We start from the raw sequence: 24707 nt of genomic DNA, 5'->3' as shown, positions 1-24707 counted from the left end.
TGTTAAATCCAGAAGGAATCACAACCTGAAGGGAAACTGAAAGACCTGGAGAGAGCAGAACCCATTACACTACCACCGTTAATACATATCACTGACATTTGCATCTGGTCCATAACCTGCAGGTGGGGTTCCCCTTCAAGGATGTCTTCCTATTAGTCCTTTCAGCTTTCTCGCTAACAGATAAGGGTCAGATGGTGGTGCTCTTACGCTCACTGAGTAGTACCTCACTCTGCAGATAGTCCCATTGATGTCAACGGGATTACTCATGGCATAAAATATGATTCAGCTTCAATAAGAGTATCACAACCTGGCTCTCAGGGTTTTATCCCAATTACCCATATCTGAGCATAGTCACTGCATTGCTGCAGTGGTCTCTCTTCTTGTAATTAACAGTGCTCCCTCTTTGCGACCCAGCCCTTCAGCTAGGCCACTATATAATCGCCCCTTCCAGGGTATCAGAGTCTCACTGGACCAGCTGTCTAGATTACATCTCCAACTGTCCTGTGCCACATCCCAGTGGCTGGTAGGCGAACCCAGGCCCTCCCACTACACTGGATTCCAACCCAGGGACCCTATAACCAGCCACCAAGGTCTACATGGTCTCCCTCCTTGCTGCTGTTTCCCTGGGATTCTTCCTGCCCTGCCTTCTCAGGGCTTTCTTTCTTCACAACTCTTCTGGCATTGATCTTTCCTCCAAGGCTAGAACCCCGGAGGCTACTCTTCCATCATGGTTGGTTGGTGTTGGTGTTGGTGTTGTCACATCACCTCTCCCAGCAAATGACTGCAGACTCTTCCCCTGAAGTCCCCTGATACTACAGATTTCTTTTCTTTATATTCCTTGCCTAGCTTCTCCCATAGCTGGGCTTCATCAGCAATTAGTAATTTATAAATTGCTGGGCCTCCTTCCAGGTGGAACCATGAAGGTTAATTGGTCTCTTTTGGGCCATTTTAACCCCTTCAGGTCTGGGATGGGGTGAACACCCCATCACAGGCCATTCCTAGCTCTGCAGCTGTATCTGGTAAGTTGGTGTCTTTGAATCGACTTTTTTTCAGGCAAGGAGAGAAGTGTTCTATTGTCTGAGCAATTCTCTGATGGGGCATCTGTACAACTGGCCCATATTGGGCCGTGCTTGGCCAAGTTTCCTGCTGAACAGAGCAATTATATTAAAAAAGAAGCTGCAGTCCTATGTGGGCTCTTCATGCAAATTGCAAACTCTAACTATACTAAATCAGGATTATTTGTGTGTGAGCTATTCTCCCTGCATCTGAAATCATAGATGAGAAGGGCAATAAAGCCCTTAAGGCAACTAAAATTAATACACAGTACTAATAGGGTGCTTTGCCCAATTGAGTGTAGCTCAATGGGAATGCTTGTGTGACAAAAGACTGTGAACCAGCCCTTAAGTAAGCTCAGCAACGGAATACACAAAAACATTTTCTTAGTATATTTATATCAGATGAATGGTATGTTAATATTAAACAAGCAGGAGATGTTCAGACTGGAATCTCTGAGAGAGATTAATAGATTTAAGTATTTATACATGAAATGTATCCCCTGTCCTTGTTTCCACCTATGCGCCCCCACTGCAGATTGACATCAATGTATGGGTGTAACTGAGGGCCAAATTTGACCCAGTATGTTTAAGTAACTTTAGGGTTACCTAGAATTCCAACTTGTATTGTCCTTAAGAACACAAGGAATGGCCATACCAGTGATCCATCTAGCCCAGGATCCTGTCTCTGACAATGGCCAGTGCCTGATGCTTTAACAGGAATGAACACAACAAGGCAATTTCGAATGATCCATTTCTTGATCCAGTTTCAGCTCCTGGCAGTGGGGGGGTTGTGTCCCTGACCACCGTGGGCAATAACCATTAATGGACCTATCCTCTATGAACTTATCTTATTCTTTTTTGAACCCACTTATACCTGGGGCCTTCCCAACACCCCATGGTGACAAGTTCCACAGGTTGACTGTGTGTTATGTGAAGTACTTGCTTTTGTTTTTAAACTGCTGCCTGTTTCATCAGGTGACCCCTACTTCTTCTGTTATGTGAAGGGATAAATAACACTTTCCTATTCACGTTCCCATTCATGATTTTATAGACCTCTAACATACCCCCATAAGTTGTCTCTTTTCTAAGATGAACAGTCCCCTTTTTTTTTTTTAATTTCTCCTCCTAGGGAGGTTGTTCCATATCCCTAATAATTTTGTTGCCTTTCTCTGCATCTTTTCCTATATATATATATATATAAGATAAGGCAGCCAGAACTGCATGCAGTATTCGAGGTGTGAGCGTACCATGTAGTTATATAGTGGCATTATGATATTTTCTGTCTTATTATCTATCCCTTTCTTAATGGTTCCTAATACTGTTAGCTTTTTTAACTACCATTGCATACTGAGCTGTTTTTCAGGGAAATGTCCAAAATGACTCCAAACTCTTTCTTCAGTGGTAACAGCTAATTTAGATCCCATCATTGTATGTATAGGATATTTCAAAACAAATTGTGATCCTTTTACTGGTAGTTGGCCTTTGTACCAACTAAAACTATATGGTTTTTATATGCTAAGTTTATTCATTTTAGGGTCCAATTTGGCTAACCTTACTTATGCTAAGAGGTGCTTACACACAAATAGTTTTATTATTAATTATTATTATCTGTATTGTGATAGGGCCCTACTGATAACAAAAAGACAGTCCCTCTCCTGAACTGCTTACAGCCTACATAGTAAGGCTTGTACTAAGAATACACCCACTGAAGTTAAGGAAACTACTCACTGTGGTGTACAGGCGACTCTTATCTTACGCAGGGGTTCCGTTCCATGGTTAGCACGTAAAGCGAAAACCGCGTATAGTCAAAATTACATTGAGTTGAATGGCAGGCAGAATCGCTCGCACTACAAGTACAGTATTAAAATTGTTGTTTTTCTCTTTTTTTGTTTTTGCCGACTGCATAAAGCTGAAATAGCGCATGTTAAATGCGCATAAGATGCGACAGACCTGTACTGAAGATGTTCTAAAATAACAAGCTATCACTTTAAATGTAAGGACTTTTCTGGTCCTGATTGCAGACTAGGGGACTCTGCAGGGAAATGTGTGATCTGGGCCTACCAAGAGCCAGTCTGCAAAGAGCCAGCCTACAGCGTGGTGATCTGAGCTATGGCAAGCTGTGTTAGGGAGCAGTCTGTTTTGTCTCTCTCTTTTGTTACTTGTGTGTTAGGATTCTGGATTTTAACAAATAAAGTGGTGTTATGTTGCAATCTTCCAGCACGAGTATTTTATGTTTTCATCTAATTTGTTGTGTGCCATGACCATAACACTCACATAAGAGCTACATCACATAAGGAAAGGTCGCAGAATGGGGCCCTATGAGCCTAATCCATTTCCCACTGAAATCTACTCACAGAACAGTACCATTTCATTGTCATGAAAAATTGACATGAAGTCTACCTAAAATGTATTTTATCATACAGAGAACTAATACCAACTGCAGTATACCCATGAACAGTAGGCCTGTGCCAAGGAATCCCTGATTCCCTGTCCTAGTTCCCTCTGCTTGTATTGTACTGTCAGCAATATCACCTGTTAGTGAATAATCATGCAAATGGCAAAAGAGTGAGACCCATCATGCATGTGTCAAACTCTGATGCCAAGTGATTTTGCAGCTGTTGCCAGAAGTGCCTCTGCTGCTAATTGCTTTTGCCATTTCAAAAGCATTTGTGGTGCTGGTAAAATGCCTAATCATCCCAGCGAATAAAGGGGTATTTTTTGGCCTTTATTCAGGCATCCCGCTTTGGAGTTGATAACATATTTATATGAGAAGAATGTCAAATGACTCTTTTGTCCTCCTTCGTTTGTACTGTAGATTTAACATGAGTTGGAAATGGGGAGGGAGGAGTTTTCAAAAAAGGAATTCACAAAGGGCCCTGATCATCAAAAACATAAGGAACATCATGGGTCTGACTATGATCCTCTTACTGTCAAACGACTTACAGGATATGTGTGCACTGTGTTTTAAAACCTGCAGCAGTGAATCTCAGAGCCCACTTCTATATATTCAAGCTTGTGCTACAACACTAAAAACAGCTGTGTAGACATTCGGGTTTGGCCGGAGTTCAGGCTCTGAAACCCAATCCACATCCCCGGGCTTCAAAGTCTGAACCTGAATGTCTACACAGCTATTTTTAGTGGTATATCTGATGTAATCAATGATGTTACTCCAAATCCAGTGAAATGACAGCAGAATTTGGCCCACTGTGTTTCATAAATTGATGCTATAATAGTTATGGGCTGCTCTTGATATTAATGCTAACTAGTGGTATTACAGGAGTGTACTGAATATCTGTGTTGTGTATTCTCGCCTTCCATGATACTAGTCACAACTAGATTGTGCAGAAATGAGTGCCAGAATTGGAAATTACTAATGGTTTCCTTTTGTTGTCTACTGGACACTTTGCACTATTCCACAATAGTGTTTCACTTTTTAATACAACACTCTAGTAAGGCATTTAGCAGCTACAAACTTTCATTTTTCCCCAGAAAAAAATATTCAAAGCAATTTGGTGGGAAAAATGTAAGAATTTCACATATTACCAAGCTTAAGTTGAAATTTTGTGAAATAGGTTTACCAGTCAGTGCCTGATGAATCTATTAAAGGCATAGGCTTTTGTGTCATGTACAGTGTGATGGTGTACCCCCTAAGGCTTCATGGGAATATGCTTATGAATGTATATATGATATAACTGGAATATGTTTTATGTTACATATGTCATGTAACATATCTCTGTAAAGGTTATGATCTACTGAATCTATTAATCCTATTTGTATGCATGTATCATTTTTGTGTTCAAAGTTATGAATATTAGCTGGGCACTGGCTTGATTTTTAAGTAGCCTTTGTAAAGCATTTGGTCAGCTTCTTGAGAAAGGAATGAGCAAATTAAGTGCCCAATCAAGAAGCACTTAAGGGACAATGGATCTTGGGAGGCTCCAATCCACATAAGAAGTCTACATGAGGATGTTCAAGGGAGCAGGTAAGCAATGGCTGTTGCCTGTAAAAATGGAATCATGCATGGACATGTGACTTGCCCATGTGACTCCAAAACTCCAAAACTGGACTTTTCATAGGGGAGAGGAGAAGGTCTCCACCCAGAGGAAAAAGTCTATTTAAGCCCGTGGGAGACTCCTCCATTTGGTCTTCATCTGGCTAAAGAGATAATCTCTCCATCCCCAAGGATGGTTTGAGCATTGGCTTGCTAAACCAAGGGTTGTGAGTTCAATCGTTGAGGAGGCCACTTAGGGAACTGGCATAAAAATCTCTCTGGGCATTGGTCCTGCTTTGAGAAGAGTGTTGGACTAGATGACCTCCTGAGGTCCCTTCCAACCCTGATATTCTATGATACCTGAAAGTGACTGGAACAAAGGACAATAACTACAAGGGGTGTGCGTGATTGCTGGACCCAAACTAGCAGGAGACTAGTCTGTAAAAGGAAGCTTACTGGAACTGGTGAGGTTTTTATCTGTATTCAGTTTTCTTAGACATAGACTTGCATGTTCTATTTTATTTTGCTTGGTAATTCACTTTGTTCTGTCTGTTACTACTTGGAACCAATTAAATCCTACTTTCTGTATTTAATAAAATCATTTTTTACTTATTAATTAACCCAGAGTATGTATTAATACCTGGGGGGTGGACAAACAGCTGTGCACATCTGTCTGTCAGTGTTACAGAGCGCAAACAATTTATGAGTTTACCCTTTATAAGCTTTATACAGGGTAAAATGGATTTATTTGGGGTTTAGACCCTATTGGGAGTTGGGCATCTGAGTGTTAAAGACAGGAACACTTCTGTAAGGTGCTTTCAGTTAAGTCTGCAGCTTTGGCGCACATGGTTCAGACCCAGGGTCTGTGTTGGAGCAGACTGGCGTGTCTGGCTCAGCAAGACAGGGTGCTGGATTCGCAGACTGGCAGGGAAAGCAGGGGCAGAAGTAGTCTTGGCATATCAGTTATCAATTCCCAAGGGGATTACTGTGATCCAACCCGTCACACATAGATCTCTTTTTTTCTTCTTTCCAAAACTCAGACTGTGGTATTATTAAACTGATCCATTTCTCCACTAATCCTAACTCTGCTGAAGTTAACGATGGTGCCTCTCCACCTGGGAAGGCCCAAGAATGGGACGGACACAGTGCATGACAAACACCCAAAATGATGTACAAATGATTCACACAGCAAACTTCCTTTAGAGGATACACTTCTCTTTAGAACCTCAGTTTCAATACTCTTTATTTCTGATGTAAGTAATTTGAAGCAATAAAAATGAGTGATGACCAAAAATGAATGGAAACCCTGGAAATTGGAGTTATGTCAGTGAGTTAGGTCAATACTAAATATTTATCAGACATCTCCACTGCTATGATGACCAATATACTCTAGAACACACCTTTCAGGGTCCATGAACGAACACTTTGTCCTACAGATATGTTAATGAGCCACTTCACCTTGAATTGTCACTTGCAACATGTGTTAGCCCCTTATGCTTAACAGTCTGATCCACCTTGTATTTAGTTGTGACACTCAGGCCTGGTGTACACTGGGGGGGGTCGATGTAAGATACACAACTTCAGCTACAGGAATACTGTAGCTGAGGTCAACATATCTTATTTCGATTTACCTCTCGTCCTCATGGCGCGGGATCGATGGCCGCAGCTCCGCTACCCCCGCTCCCTCTGGTGGAGTTCCGGAGTCGACGGGGAGCGCATTCGGGGATCAATATATCGCGTCTATATGAGACACGATATATCGATCCCCGATAAATCGATCGCTACCCGCCGATCTGGCGGGTAGTCTGGACATACTCTCAGAGCACCTTTCCAAGACCTGAAGAAGAGTTCTGTGTAAGCTCAGAAACTTGTCTCTTTCATCAGCAGAAGTTGGTCCAATAAAAGATATTACCTCACCCACCTTGTCTCCCAAGTATTACTAGAAGCAGTTAACATGTGTAGTTATCTAAACTTCCATCCATTCAGATACTTATATCACCCTCATTCTAGCATTACCGCACCTAATCTACATTTCTATCCCTTACAGAAATGTGACATTAACAAAATATCTATATTCTACTCATATACTGCCATAACACATATAGACAAGAATCATTTTTAGATGATTCAAATTAATGAAATATCTTTTACTAGAATCATAATGAAAAAGAACCTTATTGAATTTCTAAAGATTGAACCACATATGATGAAGCTGAGTGAACGCAGGAAAACATTCTTGTAAATAAGCTCACTGATTTGCTTTGCTGGTATTCATGAGCTGTTTCCTCCCTCATTTGCAAACATTACAGTGATGAATCTATTATGTGGCTAAAAAGGAGAGAGAAAAGCTTTTCAAATGGCTACAGGAGCATTTCTGTTGAGAATACTAATATTTATAAAATTAAATTAATAAATAAAAATAGCCATTGAAAACACTGTGGGGGCCAATTCCTTGGTTTTATTTGTACAAATATTCACAAACTTTTGATTTATTTTGCAACATCCTCCCACCTCTGCCATACAGCACAAAGTACCATCTACATTCTCTTTGACTGAAGCATGGAGTTTCCTTTCCATATTATTTATTTATATGTTTGCTCATGAATGCATCTTTAATGACATACATCTACCAAGAGTGTTTAGAGAAAAATCAAGGTGAAAGCAAACAGGAAATGGAACCGCTCAATCTCTTTCAGTTAAGAGCCTGGTCAAACAACCGCATTATGACTGTTACAACTGCAATATGACCATTACTAAGGGGAGAAGAAGAACTTAAAAGACATCTCCCAGAGCTGTTAGATCATTGGGGAAGAATTGATCCTCACAAAATAGATATTAAAAATTAATTTAAAAAAGAAAAAAAACATGAAATCACAGGATTTTATACAGTGCAGGACTCTAAACAATACAATAACTAAACAAAAGCAATGGGTAAAATATAACCCAAGACAAAAGGCTTATTGACAAGAGGTCCTCAGCTGTCAGCTATGAGGTGTGGAGGAGAGCAGATAGAGGCATATACCAGTTCACTGTCGCCAAGCGTCATGGGAGAGGGGGGAATAGAGCCATTATCCCATAAACTCCACCTCTTCCAGAGCCAGCAAAAGACCCTCCCTCCATTCAGTCATTATCTTCCTTCAAAACCCTCCTTTTCTGAGAAACCTACAAAAAATTGACAAGGGTTAGGCCTCTGGTGTACTTAGACCACTACCTATCATGCTGGCAAAAATTGTCTCATTGTTTCTTTCCCTGTGTCCATCTGTTGTCTCTTTTTTTTATGCTTAGATTATAAACTTGTTGGGACAGGGGCCATCTTTTTGTTTTGTGTTTGTACAGTGCCTTGCACAATGGGGTGCTGGACTATGGCTGGGGCCTCTGAGCACTGTGGAAATACAAATACATTGTAATAATAATAGCATGGTTACAGCCCCACTGTGAAAATGGGAGCACAGACAAGGTGTATGGCTGAGGGGATTCCCTAGGCATCAGTACTTCAGGCCAGCATGATTCCCAGGGCAACTCATGTAGTTTCCACGGCAAAATCCCACAGGTTACAGCATAAACTGCTAATGTGCGGCTTCTCCCCACTGGGGAGAGTATGGAGCTGAGGGCCAGAGGCATCCAAGTGGTTGCCATGAAGCTGGCATTGTGCTACCTTTGGGAGAGGGAAGGGGACATCCCACGGAAGGATTCGCTTTCTCTATGGATGCCCCAAGGTTGGTGGCTAATTCTATATGTTGGTAAAATACTGTAAAGATACAATGAGAGCTGATGGGCACAAAAGAATGTGCTAACTCCTTCGGTCCACAGATTAAAAACAGCACATAGACATAATCCAAAACCCTCTAACGTCACTGGGATACTTTTCACTGATTTCAGTGGTCTTTGGATCATGCACTGAAAGAGGAAGGCAGCCTGCATATGCATGCATACACAGCATGGGGACAGCAGCTGCAGGGGAAAAGTTGGACAGACCTCCTGGCATTATCATCACAGCCAGAATTCCTTCCCACTGCTTTTAATGTGTAGCAGGATATTACTGATTGTGACCCATGCAGGCTGCTACCTGCACACAGACTGTGCAAGCACAGAAAAGCAGCAGTGGAAGTTTAATACAGTATCACACAGAACAGCTTCAGCAGATGAGCTGGCAATACCCACCCACAATGGGGTATCATGTTTCAGCAAAGTATTCCTCTTTAATATATATAGAAATAAAGAAACGGGAGCCCAAAGGCCCATTCCCCATCCCTGAGAAGACATTTAGCTGATACAATAGCTGGTCAGCTAGGTAAAAACCAGAGATGGAACTAGACAAGATGATTTTGGTCAGACTCAAGTCATCTTGTTTTAGTCTTACAAGCAAAAGTCTTGCCCTGTTCTGGGGTTTGCTTCTGAACTCATAGCCTATAGGAATACAGAGTATTTTCCACATTCCAAGTTTCACTTGCTCAATTATAATTCACTCCTTTCTGCCTTAAAATAATTATTTCCCTTCTTCTGGGACTAAAAGGGTCATAAAACAAAAAGCACGCAAACCCCATCATTAATACTATAAAGCCTGCAGTCAGCCACCCTGGAGAAAGACGCATGAAGGCATGCCCTAATCAAGCATCACTGCTGCAAAACTAATTGTAAAAGTAGGCACGAAATCAGCCTTAACACTGGAAAAATATAACTAGGACCAATTAGTCATGGGGCAACCTCAAATGACATGAATTTGGTTCAGATAATCATCCAAAGATGTGGATGCTTATCCAAACCTTTGGAACCTAAGGAGATCCTCACAGGGTCCTATAGCCCTTCATCTCCCAATTTCACAGAAGCGAGTGTGACAATTCATATCCATTTTACAGTGTTATCTTCTTGAGAATGTGAGAGACATGACCACTCATACCAACCACATTTTTCTTGAGGATACTTTCTTCTCTTCCTGCCTCAGGCTTTGCTTCCCCACTCTGCTCTGCCTGGCCTCATACTGTGGAAACACATCTATGCACAAAGAGAAGAATCACTTCATTAAGTTCAAACAGGAATTAATTCAGGGAAGTCCTATGGTCTGTGTCATGCAGGAGGTCAGACTAAATTATTATGGTGGTTCCTTCCAGCCTTATAATCTATGAAAAGTGGAAAGGGAACCACCCCTGGAGTGGACTTCAGCAGCTGTTTAACCGTTCACAACAACACTACATGAAGTAAAGCTGAATGCTCCATGCAGTTGGAAACACAGGACAACTTAGGGAGACAGTAAGTGATTATCCAAAGTTACCTGAACAGTGACTCAAACTCTTGGAAACTGTGCCATGGGATTAGGACTGTCTACAAATACCTATCAAGCCCTGGCACATTAGCATTGGGGACTGTATGCACATGGTTTGGGGGGTTTGCTTTTTCATTCATATTAAATGAGCTAAAAGTAATACTTGGGGCCAGACATCAGACAAGGCCATTGAAGAGTTGAAATGCAGATGGAGATAGGACATTTCCATAAATGGCTATGCCTTTGAGAAGGCAGTGAATTAACAGTTCCAAAGGGATCTACAGACTGAAGTCTCAAATTAATAGTGTAGGCTTTTGACACATTCAGTTACAACATAACATCTCAAAATCATCTCATAACGAAGAGAAAAAAGCACAACACAGTTGGTAGTGAAGTAGGGAACGATTCATGCCTCTGGAAAAAGAAAGCTATGAGTACTCTCGCCAAGCCTCCTGAGGGGGAAGATGGTCTTGTGGTGAAAGCACTGGGGTAGGGCTCACGAGAGCCTGGCACTGCCATAGATTCCCAGTTTGACCATGGGAAACTCACTTTATCCCTCTGTGCAATGGTGATAAACTTTCTTTGTCTGTCATGTCTATTGATATTGTTTGCTGTTTCGGGCAGTGTCATGAATCTGTCCATGGCATAGCGCCCCCTTTAGGAGCTACATGGGGAGCACACACATGCGGGTCCAATTACCTCCACCCCCGGTGCTGCAGGGTGTCTTTCGAGCAGACCCGCCTCTTGGCAGCTTCTTCCCTGCACAGGGCTTAAGCTGAAACAAAACAGCCCACAGACAGCAAACAAGGTTAAACAGAAAGGCAAAGAAAAAACCTGTAGGCAGCTCCCGCCAGACTATGTGCCTCTCTTACTGCAGGGGGACCTGGTGGTCCACTTCAGAGTTCACTGAGGCTCCAGTGCAAGTCTCAGTCTCTTCCCCTGTCTACCTCAGGGGATCTGCATCCTCCTTCAGCCAGGGCAGGGGCTCTGCAGACTGCCGGCCCTCTGGCACTCAACAGTCTGTTCCCTTCTCAGGGCTGCCCCCAACTGAGCGGAGTTCCCCCCTTTTAACTCCTCCTCCGGTCCTGCCGTGATCTGCAGACATGGAGGGGCAGGGCCACGCCAATCCAAAGCAGCTCTCCATGTCCCTTTCCATGCCAGTGGGGGGGTTATATACTCCAGCACAGGCAGGAACCATCTTTCAGTATGTACATTGCTTAGCACAACAGGATGCTAGGTGCCACCGCAAGTCAAATGAGAGATAATAAATAGTAAGTTCCTAGTCAGTAATGAGCATCATACACTGTACATTCATTAAATAGTATTTTTCTTAACTATGGGTTTGTTTGGATTTCATTTAATGGCAATAAGGCCCTGATCTTGTGAGGACTTAAGCACACACTTAACTTCAAGCATATTGCTAGTCCCAGTGAAGTCAAATGGGCTCACATGCTTAAAACTAAATATATGCATCAGTCCCTTGGTGATCAGGGCCTAAAAAAGCATATCTTTGGGGGGGACATTTTCAGCTCAGCTTGCCTTGAGTTATGCTTTAACATTTGCCATCTGCATTTTGTCCTGACATTTGAGAAGTATATTCTTGTTTCTGTGCTCTGGAATGTCTGTCTATAACTCCTGTTAGTTTCAATAAGGAAATAAAGACCATTGTGTTTTATAACTAGAAAGGAGTTCAACCTTTACATGCAATGTCTTCAGTTTTGCAGCAAAATAAAAAGGAATTTAACTTGGTATTGGAGTACTGGTCTCAGACAAAACAGTACACAATTCATAGACTAGTCAGTGTTGAGATATTTCTTGTATTAGTATTTTATCTTTTAATATTTGTCAGTTTTTAGAGAAAAACTGGAAAGAATCCAGAAGTGAGATGTACTTTATTGTGTCTGCAGGAAATTAATGAATCAGTAGATCAAATAAAATGTTTTTTGAAATCAGCCAATTTCCATTCATCTTTGAAACAAGAAAAGGGTTATAACAACTTTAACACTCATTAACCTGGATGATCATTCTGATTTATGCTCACAAGTTACTGGAGGGATGGATCCTAACAGGAAGTGTTACATTTTCCCCAGTAAAAATCAATTTGGAACCTTTTAACTATTGAGCACCAAACTGAATATCTGTCTGTGTTTTTAAAAGGAAATCAAACCAAAAACTTTTAAACATTTGTGTTTAAAATTTTGATGGACTTAAATTTCTATTAATAATAATAGGAGTTATATACATACACATTCCCAAAGAAACTACATCTACTGTATTATACAATTATGATATCTCAGCACTGGTTAAGAAATTTATTTGCAAGCAAGTATGTATTTACAATTATCCAACTTCTCTTGTCTGTTTTATTTGGAACTCTCTCTATGTATGAAATCTTGATTTTCCTGTGTTTGTGACCACAATAAAAATATTTTGAAAAAAAACATGTTTCCCTGTTCTGCTACTGGGATCTGAGTGCTCTGAATACACATCTGCTTTTCATACTCTACTGCTTGAAGGAGATATGGGCCTTATCTAAAACTGTGCACATCCAAACAATGGGATCCAATCAAATGTTCCCTGTGTGATGTGCTGCAGAGGAGAAAAGACACATTAGGCCCTATTTCAGCAGAGTATTTAAGCATGCACTTAAATCCCATTGAAATCAATTTCCCATTGTGCTTCACAATTTCCCCCTTGTTCAAGGCACTGTGCACACACATAACACATGATATTTACTGCTCAAAAGAGCTGACAATCTAAATCCTGTAGATGAAACAGAGAGAGGGTGGGAGAGAGGGGATATTACTTTTACAGGCATGGATCAGTGAGATTAAGGGCCAGATTCTCCAAGTAGTTTACAAATACGCAGCAGAGAGCTCCCATACTAGAGAAGAACTCCCTGCTGACATGTCTTGGCTCTGCTCCTCCACCCCATGTCCCTCCCAATGTAGTGGGCAAGGTGGGCAGGGCAAATGCAATCCTCCCTGATGTAGCATCTATTAAAGAGGCTATAGCAATGGCCCAACTTAATGCTGCCAAGGAGCAGCTCCAATCATCACTGGGGCCAACTCCAGTTCCCAGAATAAGGGATCCAGAACCAGCTCCTTGAAGAACCTCCCCCTCCCTCTCTCATATCAGAGTTTTGCTCAGCACAGGTCAGAATCAGCCACTAAGGGATATACCCCAGGGCACACAGTCAGTCTATGGCACAGCTGGCAAACACACCCCAGATTTGCTGAGTCTCAGTCCAATGCCTTGACCACAAGAACACCCTTCTAAATAACCAGCAGCAGCAATGGTAGGAAATTCTTGGCAAAAAAGGCCTAAAGCCTAATTTTCAGAGGTGCTGAGTACCAGCAGCTCCCACTGAAGTTAATTAACAACAGGAGTCATGAGGGCTTAGATCTCTGAAATCAGGCACCTAACATACAAATGGCTAAAGAAACCCAAGAGAAGTGCAAACCTCTGGGTAATGAACCCACCACTTATCAGACAGGATCACAGCTGGGACCTAGAACCAAAGATGACATGAGATCCTAGACATGCACTAGGCCAGTACATCACACACTCTCCCCTCCAATACAACCTTGTCTCAAGCATCTAGGACCCCACAAGAGTTCAAGTCCTAATTTGTGGTGCAACTTTATAATGATCCCACCCTGGTTCTTCAGCAGAGATTGAACCCAGGAACTACTACACCAGAAACACAGGCCTCTACTTTTTGAGCTCAGGGAAAGCACCTTAAACTGAAGGTAATAGGGAAATTTAGTTGCAGAGGCAAGCCTCTAAAGGGAGACAAAAATCACACATTAAATCAGTGTACGATACATAGACTGTCAGGGTTGGAAGGGACCGCAAGAGGTCATCTAGTCCAACCCCCTGCTCAATGCAGGACCAATCCCCAACTAAATCCCCAAATGGCCCCCTCAAGAGTTGAACTCACGGTTTAGCAGGGCAATGCTCAAACCACTGAGCTACCCCTCCCCCCTATGCATATGCTTCATAAGCCCCTCTATGCTAGTGATGGCTGTTGAAGAGAGAACACATTTTGCTTATCTTGTCTGCTTTTTGCCCAACATGCATGTGACCCGCTCACTTTCTCTCAGGTTTGTGTCACGCACATGGTGGGACTAAGCAGTCTTTGGAAGATGAAATTTATAAAATAAAAAGAACTACGGTAGTTTCTGGAACTGGCATAGACAGGTAACATGACAGGGTTTCATTTTTCTGTCACTTTTTTGCTTGGCGTGGATACCTCACATCAGCGGAGTATCTCTCACACCAGACAACATGATGCAGTGGGTTAAAGAAACCTTTCGTCTCTTCAGACTTAACTTGAAATACTGCAAGTGGAAATACTGATGGCATCCCTAGTAGATGGTTACACACATCTAGAAAAGCACTGCATGGTTCGGCATCATTGGCAAGCTCAGCTCATAAGAGATCTGAGTCAGAATAACAGGGGCATTATAGGTCAAACTTGAGTTGCCCTAGCAGAGCTGCAAAGGGAATTTTGCCAAATACCTGCCTGTATTGTACCAGTGCCATTTATTTTTCCACTTTAATGAGGGCCAGATTCACCTCAGACTTACCCAAACTAATTGATAGGAAGAAAAAGTACAACTTGTCAAGGAGAAAAATGAAATACAATAGCACTAGTCTTCGTGGAAACAAAAAAGTCTGATTACAGCTTTTTGAAGCACTTCAAATCTTAGGAAAGGGTGTTTTCGGTCTCCATGGGATAGTTTTAGGGAGAAAGACCTAGGAGTGTTTGTGTATTGTATTAAACTTTTAATCTATCCATTAATTACAGATGGAAACATTTGGTGATGTATTTTATTTGCTAATCTCCAAAGTTTTATTTGACAGAAGAAACACTGCAAATGAAGTAAAGCAAACAGTTAACAAAAATTGTTCTCTCGTCTATCTTATTTTTATATTTAAAAAAGGAGGGGAAGAGCCAGTAGCCCAGTGAACTGATTATTTTAATGAAATTCAAAAGATTATGCAGGAGAAATGGGAAAATTCAGTTTTCTTTGGGTTATTTCAGGAATAATAGCTATTCTGCTGCATATCTGCCAATTCTTCTGCAGCATTGATTTTATGTTGGATAAGACAAAGAGCTTGTACTGCAGGAACATAGGAGCTACCAAACCAAAAAGAGAACAATGGTCCATCTAATTCAGCTTCCTTTCCTATTTCCCTATGTTTCAGAAATTAAAATAACCCCATAATATATATAATTGTAGAACTGTTTGAAAAAATTGTCACAATGAAATTTCAGCCAAAAAATGGAGGGAATATGGGGGGGGAGAAGGAAAAACGTTCATGGACATTGTGTTCAGCCCAACTAGTACCTACACGTTCAATTCTATGGCAAACTTGGCAATGGAGAAAATTTCTTCCCGACCTGAGCTGGTGATTTGAAACTGGAGTCTGATAGGAATTTTAATGAATTCTAGCAAGTGTAAACACAGACACTGTTCTTATTTATATGATATCAGATTTTACTACTCTTCACAGGGTGAAATTCATCCCTGTGCAAAAGATCAGTGCAGGGCATGTGAATCACTCCAATCTTACTTTGAGGATGTGAGTTAGATTTGAGGTGGTCCTCATGCTGGTTTTCTAACTGGGGTGAATTTCACTCATTTAGTCCCACTTTATTGCAAGGTTCTGACAACCTGCATAGCCATTAAGGAACCTGTAGCACATTTCACAAGAGTCAGATGTATTAGCCCCAGTATCCTGGCTAATTTCCAAGTGGATCAGAATAGCCATCAGAAGATGGTAGAGCAAAATCATGGAAAATCTTCAAGACAGGAAGCCAGATCCATAGGCGAGATAAACCACCATCGCTCCATCAAATCAATGGATAAATCAAATCAATTGATTTACACACAGTGAGGATATGATCCAGGGTTTCTCATTTTCCATCACAATTTCATTCTGATCAGTTTTCTGACCAGTTCCAGTAACTATCTCCTGCTTACTTAAAATTGCTCCTGTCACTTTGAATGGCTAAGATATTCTTTGCTTCAAGTGCAATTTATCCCAATGCAAAGAGCCAGGCCAAGATCTAGGTAGTGCTTAAGTCTCACTTAAGATCTGAAAATGGAACCTGAGTGATACAGAGGCTATATCCTGGTTCTCTGTACACAAGTGAATTTCATCCTTTCTCTGATGAAGTGTTTGAAATATTACAGTGCACTGAGAAAACAGCCACTGCACTTCATTGATAGCAGAAATTAGACAGATAGCTAGATGCACACACTGTACAACAGAGAGAGAGAGAGACTGCTAGTTCAATATCTTATAAAGCACTTTGGGAACCTACTGTATAAATGGTGCTAGTTAAATACGAGTCAGACTCTTTAGTATTCATTGTTCATTCCAATGTGCATGACACTGCACTTATCTGTGTTGAATTTCATCTGCTATGTGCTCTTCACTTGTCAAATTTCATCAGAGCCATATGAATTCCTGTTAATCTCCCATGGCCTAGACTAATCTCAGTAATTTTACATCTTCAGCAAAATATGTCACTTTACTTCCTTTCCTCTAGAGGTCAAAGCTGGTCCCAGAGGTACCCTACTAATAAACTCATTTCCTGTTCTCTGACCTGTTCATTCATTCTTAATCTTTGCTGCCTATTAACCATCTTTTAATCCCTGACAAGCCGACAGATGTCAGCTCATGGTTATCATGTTTCCTTACTAGCCTTGTGAGAGACTTTATCCAAAGCCTTTTGAGAGTTAAAATATTTTCACAAGTTCTTAATTAGCCACTGTTTGTTGTCTTTAAATGAATTTTACAAGTTGTAGAAGTTCAATTTACCCTTACAAGAGACTTGCTGCTTGGTCCATGTCATATTACCCTCATCTCCTGTAGGAGCATTATAATTCTGTATTTCATTGCTTTCTCAACTGCAGTTACATCTGGGCTAGGCAAGCTTTACACACCCAAGAACAGGGGAATAACAAAGGTGATATAAAATATACCTTTATCCTTCACCCTACATTTCCTGACCCAAGTGTAGTGATGGAGTAAGTGAGACTCAAGCCCAGGAACTCAGCATATAGAGACTTTTTCTACATTAATATAAGGGGGTGGGAGAGAACCCTGCTGCTAATGGTACCTTTATCATTCTTTCCAGCTTTCTATCCATTAATTCTTACATTCAGTTCTAATCTGACAAAGTTAAACAATTCAGGAAATATAAACTAAAGTTCAGAGGCCTCTGGCTTAATGTAAAACTGTCAGTTATAGATCACGACCTTAGCTTCACACTACTGCAAACAAAAAGGGGAGTGAGGGAAAAGGGTGCTTTGACTGGCAAGTACAGCACATTATACTCTGCTGCAGTTACAGCCAGTTCTTTTCCAATTAATGCCAGATGTGCTGTGCATTATTGTCAGATTTAATGTAAAATGAAGTGGATTCAAAAGGGCTAAATTCATACTTGGTGTAACCCCACTGAATTTGTCTCTTGGTACATATTTATTATTACTATTAATTTTTATTATTCTACAGTGCCCAACACATGCAAAGTGCCTCACAGTAGAAGTCAGACACTATACTTGCAGTCTAATCTCAGATATGATGCAACAACATTTGCACAGTGTCTAGCATCATGGGGCTCTGGCATGGTCTGAGGTATTGAGGAGCTACGGCAATATAAATATTAAATCACAACAGGGTAACAAAACAGTACAGAAAGGTTGAAGAACATGAATACAGGCACAAGATGACTCATTAATTCAAAGACTAATGTACACTATGGTGAAGAAAATGTGCAAAGTTATAAAGGAAAATATAAAATCCTAATTCTCCTTCTCAACTGATTTCTGCAGTAGAAGTAGACTTGGCCAACATTTTTCAATTTAAAAGGGCCTTTTTTAAAACCAAAAACTTTTGGGCAAAATGGTTTTTTTCCAAAACTTTCCAGTTTTGCACTAAATTTTAAAATTTTGAATTTTCTCCCCCTTCCTCCTCCAACTCCCATTTTTTGACTGAAGACAATAGAACGATGGATGTTTAGGAATCTTTTCATTTTTTCTTTTGCCCCTCTGTAAATAATGAAACTAGCTGTGCCTCTGGACCTTCCCCAAAGTTAGAGAATTCTTGAAATGTTACACAGTAGCAAGAGGAACAAGGCAGAGGGGAAAACCTAGACATTGTTCATTTTATTGCATGCAGTGACCCAAAAAAAGAGAGAGGGGAAGAGAATTAAAAAAAACTGAAAAAAAATTCCATCAAGAATTTCTAAAATTGTTGCTTTAAAACCCTGGGAAATGGAAATAACTTCAAATATTCTGTGAAATTGGTTCTCCATTATTTGGTCATCTCTAGATAGAAGTGGTATGAGTCATCTCCTGGCACTAAATAGGGGCCTGCAGAATAGATGCTTTATTATTATTGTTATTTATTTGTATTGTGTTAATTCCTTGGACCCCATTGTGCAGGTGCCATAGAAACACAGAATAAAAAGGTGGTCTCTGCTGCAAAGAGCTTATGCTCTAAATAAACATACATGAATAAATAAAATACTAATACATGTGCATAAATAAATATCTGTTGGAGTGCGCATTCTTTGCATCCAACAATGATAGGAGACTGGGGCCAAATTCATCCCTGGCATAACTTCATTGGTACAAGTACGCTGAGCTTAATTTATGGCAGGGATGACTTTAGTGCTTTTTGATTAACTTATTTTTTCTCTGTATGTTTAGTTACCACGTGAAGCGTGGGAATGTCTCACAGTACATCTAGCCGTGACATGGAAAGAACTGGCAGCACTATAATAAAGTCAAATTTGCCCATTTGCTAGTTGAAGCACCACTTTTTCTTCCCCTCCTCCTAGTAGTATGAAACTAAGATCATGATATTATAACTGACAGTTTAGATAAAAATTCTAGCTTACTTTTTTAAATAGGAAGTTTCAATGTGAATAAGAAAAAAAATCTGCAAAGAGATTAAAAACCTCCTAACCTGATACTGGTTAATTGCCCATATTTATTGGCTCAATAAACCTGCGTTTTGTGTCAAGCAAATCAATATCATGCGTGAAATTCACTGCTGTGCAAAGATATATGTGCCACTTAAGTCCTCTAAACAGTGGTACTTAAGTGGCGCGTACAACAAGAATTGGTCCTCGGCATATGGGCAAATTTCACCCATAAAGAATAGACAGTTCCCATTTTCTTGAGGACATTTTTCCAGAACCTGGTGGTGTGGATAAAGGGATTCTAATGTCTTTCCTGTAATGATAAAAAATTACATTAAAAGCACACCCTATATGTGTCATTTTTGAGAGGATTAAGTCAATATAAGTTTGCCTTTATACAGGCAGTACATTCACTATCATTACATCAATTTTATTAAGACTTACCAATTTTGTCTCTTCTAGGGGAGACCTTTTTCCTGTGCAGATATGCAATCTCCAAATAAACTCATTTGAAATTAAAATCCGAAAAGTGTTTCATTCCTTCAATAAGCAATGAATTTATGATTCAGAATGTCAGACTTTATATGTGGTAAGGAAAAGTCTAGCCCCCAGTCTGCTGCAGAGAGCCTGTATTTAGCGAGCAACAAAGACATGCAAACTGAAGAGCAGCTAGAGCTGTTGATCTACATGCACAATTCCCATGGGCGTCATTCGGCGTTGTGGGGGTGGATTCAGAGCAGTGTATGGCTTTAACACAGGGCATAGGAAAACAGTGTCCCAACAATACAAAACACATCTTCAGGGCCTGTAGACACAATAGCTCAAACCCATCTTAGGTCTAATTCCTCTGACTTCAATGCAGTTACACCAGAGATTAATTTGATCCAATGCAATCCAAAATAATCTTCATAAATCTTAAAGGTAAAGTCAGAACTTTGACTTTCAATCTTAAAGTGAATATTGATTTCCAAACACCACAACAGAATTGATCTTCGCTGATTTGCAAGCCAGAGGAATCATTTTAATTGGACTTAGTTAATTTTCTGAAATGACAATTGGTCCTTTCTCAACTGCTCATTTCTTCTAAATGGTAGAACATTTGGAAAAATTACTTTAACTGATGATGCAGCGAGAGGCCTAAGTGAAATAAGAATATCATTAATTACAACTCCTTCTGAAAACACTGTTTTCCAGCTGCTTAGCACTTAGAAAAAACACACTTGTCTTCACTCTGGATTAACACTTAAGGTTCTTATACACACTAATCTTAACTGTGGACAAGAAACTGCCCTTACACTGCTAACATTTTTGTCAGATAATTTCCTATCTCCAACTCTGTGGATTAAATCTTCTGCACTTGCAGTTACAGAGCTGTGTGCAGCTCTACACAGCTAGGCTCATGCATCTCTCTGTCAGGACAGATATCTGGATCGATCATTTCTATTAGCTCCCAATCTCATACTCTTCTGTGATGTCCAAAATGTAATCCCCTTTTCTACACAAGGGCCATAGTCCAATGGGCTTTGGATCAGGCCCTAAATTTGCTGCCAACACCACCAATGCTCTCCATGGAACGTTGCCTTCTGATCTTTATGAGAATCCTCCAAGTTCTAACTTGAACCCTTTGCAGCTTTGAAATGAGTGACTAGAAGCTTCTTAGGCTTTCATCATTGATAGACTTATGGCTACCTTTGTTTCTTATATCTTGGTTCCTGCCAGATGTGAAGCTATAGTTTTGTAAAGAAGGAAAAGCTTCCAAGCAACACCTAACAATTTGCAGGAATATGAGACATATTCATAGTAGAAAAAATAATATTTACCCTAATAGTCAAAGAGCAGGCCTGGGTTCTTCAACTGGATGTCAATGAGCAACATTCTCTTGCTTCTCAGCCAAGCCATGAAAGACAGAGAGAGAGAGTGCCTGAGTGTGTGAGAGCGCGCACAAGTGTACACTAAGTATGAAGTGTAACTTCAGCTTGATGATGTGCCTCTGGCTCTGGGAATCAAGATTTGTCCCATGTGATCATGTCTGAATACAAGAGTTTTTAGTTTATAGGTAAAATTTTCAGACGCACCTAAGCATTTAGGTGCCTAAGGCTCATTTTCAGAAAAGACTGGCATTTAAGAGCTTACGTCTCACTGAAAGTCAATGAAATGTAAGCTCTAAGGGCCTGCTACTTTTGAAAATGGAACTTCAGTGCTTTCCCGCCCCCCCGCCCCGTATTTGCTCATTTACTCTATTCCTCTTTGCCAGTTTTATGCATGTCTACACATGATTTGTAAAAAATGCAAAGATAAAGTTTCCTTTGCAATTACAAATTAAAAGAAAAAAATAGTTTAGAAGTTGTTGCCAAATCTGAGACCTTTGCTCCCATAAATTCCAAAAGGAGCAAGTTCAGCTTGAAAGTCCAATAAGTGCTCTCATGAACAGACACTTTAACAGGTCTTTGAATGGAATCTTCAAGAGAAAAAGGGAGATTAAATAATTGGAAGAGACTTTTACATAATGAGCTCTTTCAAAAGGGCATGGTAATAAGAACTTAATTCTATCAATGATTTTAGCACAGACATTCTCTTTTTAATTAGGAGAGCGGAAATCCTCTGGGATTCCCACACCCATGTTCCTACATCATAGTGACTGTTCCCATACAAGCTTGATTATACTATAAAAGGTTTCAATAATTCCATAATTCCTCTGGAGAAAGCAATTACTGGTTCCAGTAACATTACAACCCATACTGGAGCCCAGTTCTGTCCTTGAGTGACTGCCTGAAGCTCCCATTAACATCTGTGGGAGAAATACACCTGAATTCAAGGTAAAAATTTAACTCTATGCTATAGGAAAGTGAGTGGAAAGACTAAGCTCCAGAGATCCAAATTCTCCCCTATATGGGAAAAAATCTGCAAAGGGGGCAGGAGAATCCCTGGGCCAAATCCTGCTCTCAGTTATGCAGCTGGAAAGCTACAGTCATTTCACTGGAGTTCTTCCAGATTTATACCAAAGCAAGTGACAACAGGCACTGGCCTCGTTGGTTGAAATTTGTGCAGTTTCTTCTGAAGGAAGGAGGCAGGATTTGCCTCTTCACAGTGAATGGGGAAGAAGTTTGGCCCATTAAACAGTTGATGCACACATACCTTGGAACACCAGTGGAGGCCCAGGGTCTCTGCAAAGCTGTTCAGGGGCAGCTTGAGAGCAAGGCCCCTTAAGGGAACTTCCTGCCCATGAACAGCAAAATGGAGGGAATCAATTTGCTTAAAACAAAAAACCTCCCAGGAATCCCTGTAGCGCTGAGTGGTAATGGTGCTGCATGGAGCAGGTCCTACCTCAGTCTGCAGAGCCCTGACTCCACAATGTACAGTACCAGTCGAGGGACTACAGCCCTTACCACAGAGGCGTATATTCTCCTCTTTAGTTGTCTTCCGTGCATAGTAGTTTCCACAGGACTAAATCACCTCTGCTCGTGTCCTAGCAGTAGGGGAGAATGTGACCAAGAATGGCCAGGGCACCTGCTGCTCTGGTGGAATAGCCTCAGGAGATTGCTTTTTTCTGAGGAGTCTTTGTGCCATTTTGCAAAGAATGGAGGATTTATGATCTGGGAACCAGCTGATATTCTACAGAATAGGTAGTACTGATGTGATCTCTGTTTATCACCTTTCTTAACATCTGGGGGGATTATAAGAGATTTAGCAGGAGGGAGGAAGCTTTTAATTCTGACTCTCATTCTTTTAGGAACTCAGTTGGTTTTTTTTAACCCAACCTGATAAATCAAATGATTTAACTTCAAATCTTATTTCTTTTCCCCTTTATCATGAGGAAAGAGTAACAAAAGTTCAACATTTAATAGGATTTAGTGCTGGCAAGTGTTGCAGCCTTTAAACTTGAGACAAAAATCAGAATGGCTGTCAGCAGAGGAGTTGGCAAATAATCAGTCTTTTCAGCCCAGGGAGAGGATAAGGAAACTGGAGACCAACAGTGTCATCCTAGCCCAGATGCTGCTTTACCTGCTCGGAAAGCATCTGTTGCTGTGAATCACGCTGCCTGCCAACAGACACAGCAATCACATCATTTAGAACTATGTCACTGTAAAACATTCACACAGTAGGACCAAATGGATCGCAATTTGTTGTGCAAGAAAATGAACGCGCTTTAAAGACAGCTGAGGAAAATCTCAGACAACCAAACCAAGGGCGGACTGCTAGCAGAGGGGTTTACAAAGCCCACTGCCATGCCGAGGCCATTCCAGTACAGGGCTCCAACTGTTGGTTGAAATCGTGACACTGTCTCATTTTTGTTGAACGTGAATCCCAGGAGCTGTGGAATCTAAAAGGTCACCTTCTGCAGCAAGAAAGTTTGCCAGATGCCCAGATTTTCTTAGACAGAGAGTTAGGATGAATTGCTCCTCCTGGTAGTAAATCATTATGACATAACTATCAGAACCAAACCTCCAAACCTAGCTGTCTGCTAGCAGAAAATTACTCCAGTCAAGAACCAAACTACTCCCTTCCTCTAACTCAGGGGTTGGGCAAAGTTTTTGGCCTGAGGGCCACATCTGGGTGGGGAAATTGCATGCAGGGCCATGAATGTAGGGCTGGAGCAGGGGGTTGGGGTGCGGGAGGTGGGAGGGAGTGTGGTGTGCAGGAAGGGGCTCAGGATACAGGACGTGTGCGGGGTGTACAAGGGGGCTTGGGGAGGGGGTTGGGGTGCAGAGTATGGGAGGGGGCTCAGGGCAGGGGGTTGGGGTGCAGGAGAGGGCTCAAGGCAAGGAGTTGAGGTGCTGGGAGGTGCAGCAAGGGGCTCAGGGCAGGGGGTTGGGGTGCAGCAGGGGATTGGGGTGTAGGAGGGGTGCAGAAGGGAGCTCAAGGCAGGAGGTTTGGGGGGCTCAGGGCAGGGATTGGGGTGCAGGGTGCAGGAGAGGTTTGGGGTGTGGGCTCCGGCCTGGTGCCGCTTACCTGGAGCAGCTCCAGGGTGGCAGTGGGGCTAAGACAGACTTCGTGCCTGCCCTGGCCCTGCGCCGCTCCCAGAAGCAGCTGGCCCCACGTCCCTGCAGCCCCCGGGGGGGGGGGGCAGAGGGTGCTGCCCTTGCCTGCAGGTACCTCCCCCAAAGCTCCCATTGGCTGCGGTTCCCCGTTCCCAGCCAATGGGAGCTGTGGGGGGCGGTGCCTGAAGGCGAGGGCAGTGCACAGAGCCCTCTGCCCCCCCACCCCACCCCCGAGGCCACAGGGACGTGGTGCTGGCTACTTCCAGCAGCAGCGCGGGGCCCATGGTGCCACAGGGGTGGCAGTCCCACGGGCTGGATCCAAAGCCCTGATAGGCTGGATCATACCCCTGCTGTAGCTGCTGCACACACAAGTGGATAAGCTGATATGACACCAAGAAGACAGGACTAAGTAATATGATTGTTTCTTGGCTATCTACACTAAGCCCTTTTTCTTTGACTGATATCAGGCCCTGTT

General features: G+C 41.7%; 1 long non-coding RNA gene across 1 annotated transcript in view; it reads right to left on the bottom strand.

Annotated features, from left to right (window-relative positions):
- Positions 1–9956: 9956 nt before the first annotated feature.
- Positions 9957–24707, bottom strand: part of LOC123343563 — a 66229-nt gene continuing 51478 nt past the window's right edge. Inside the window, exon 3 of the long non-coding RNA XR_006572277.1 lies at positions 9957–10038. This is a non-coding gene — a long non-coding RNA (uncharacterized LOC123343563). The remainder of the gene's footprint in view (positions 10039–24707) is intronic.

The sequence above is a fragment of the Mauremys mutica genome, chromosome 11 (genome assembly GCF_020497125.1).
Source record: "Mauremys mutica isolate MM-2020 ecotype Southern chromosome 11, ASM2049712v1, whole genome shotgun sequence".
In the NCBI taxonomy this organism is placed as follows: Eukaryota; Metazoa; Chordata; order Testudines; family Geoemydidae; genus Mauremys; species Mauremys mutica.
This window is presented reverse-complemented; position numbering and strand designations above follow the sequence as displayed.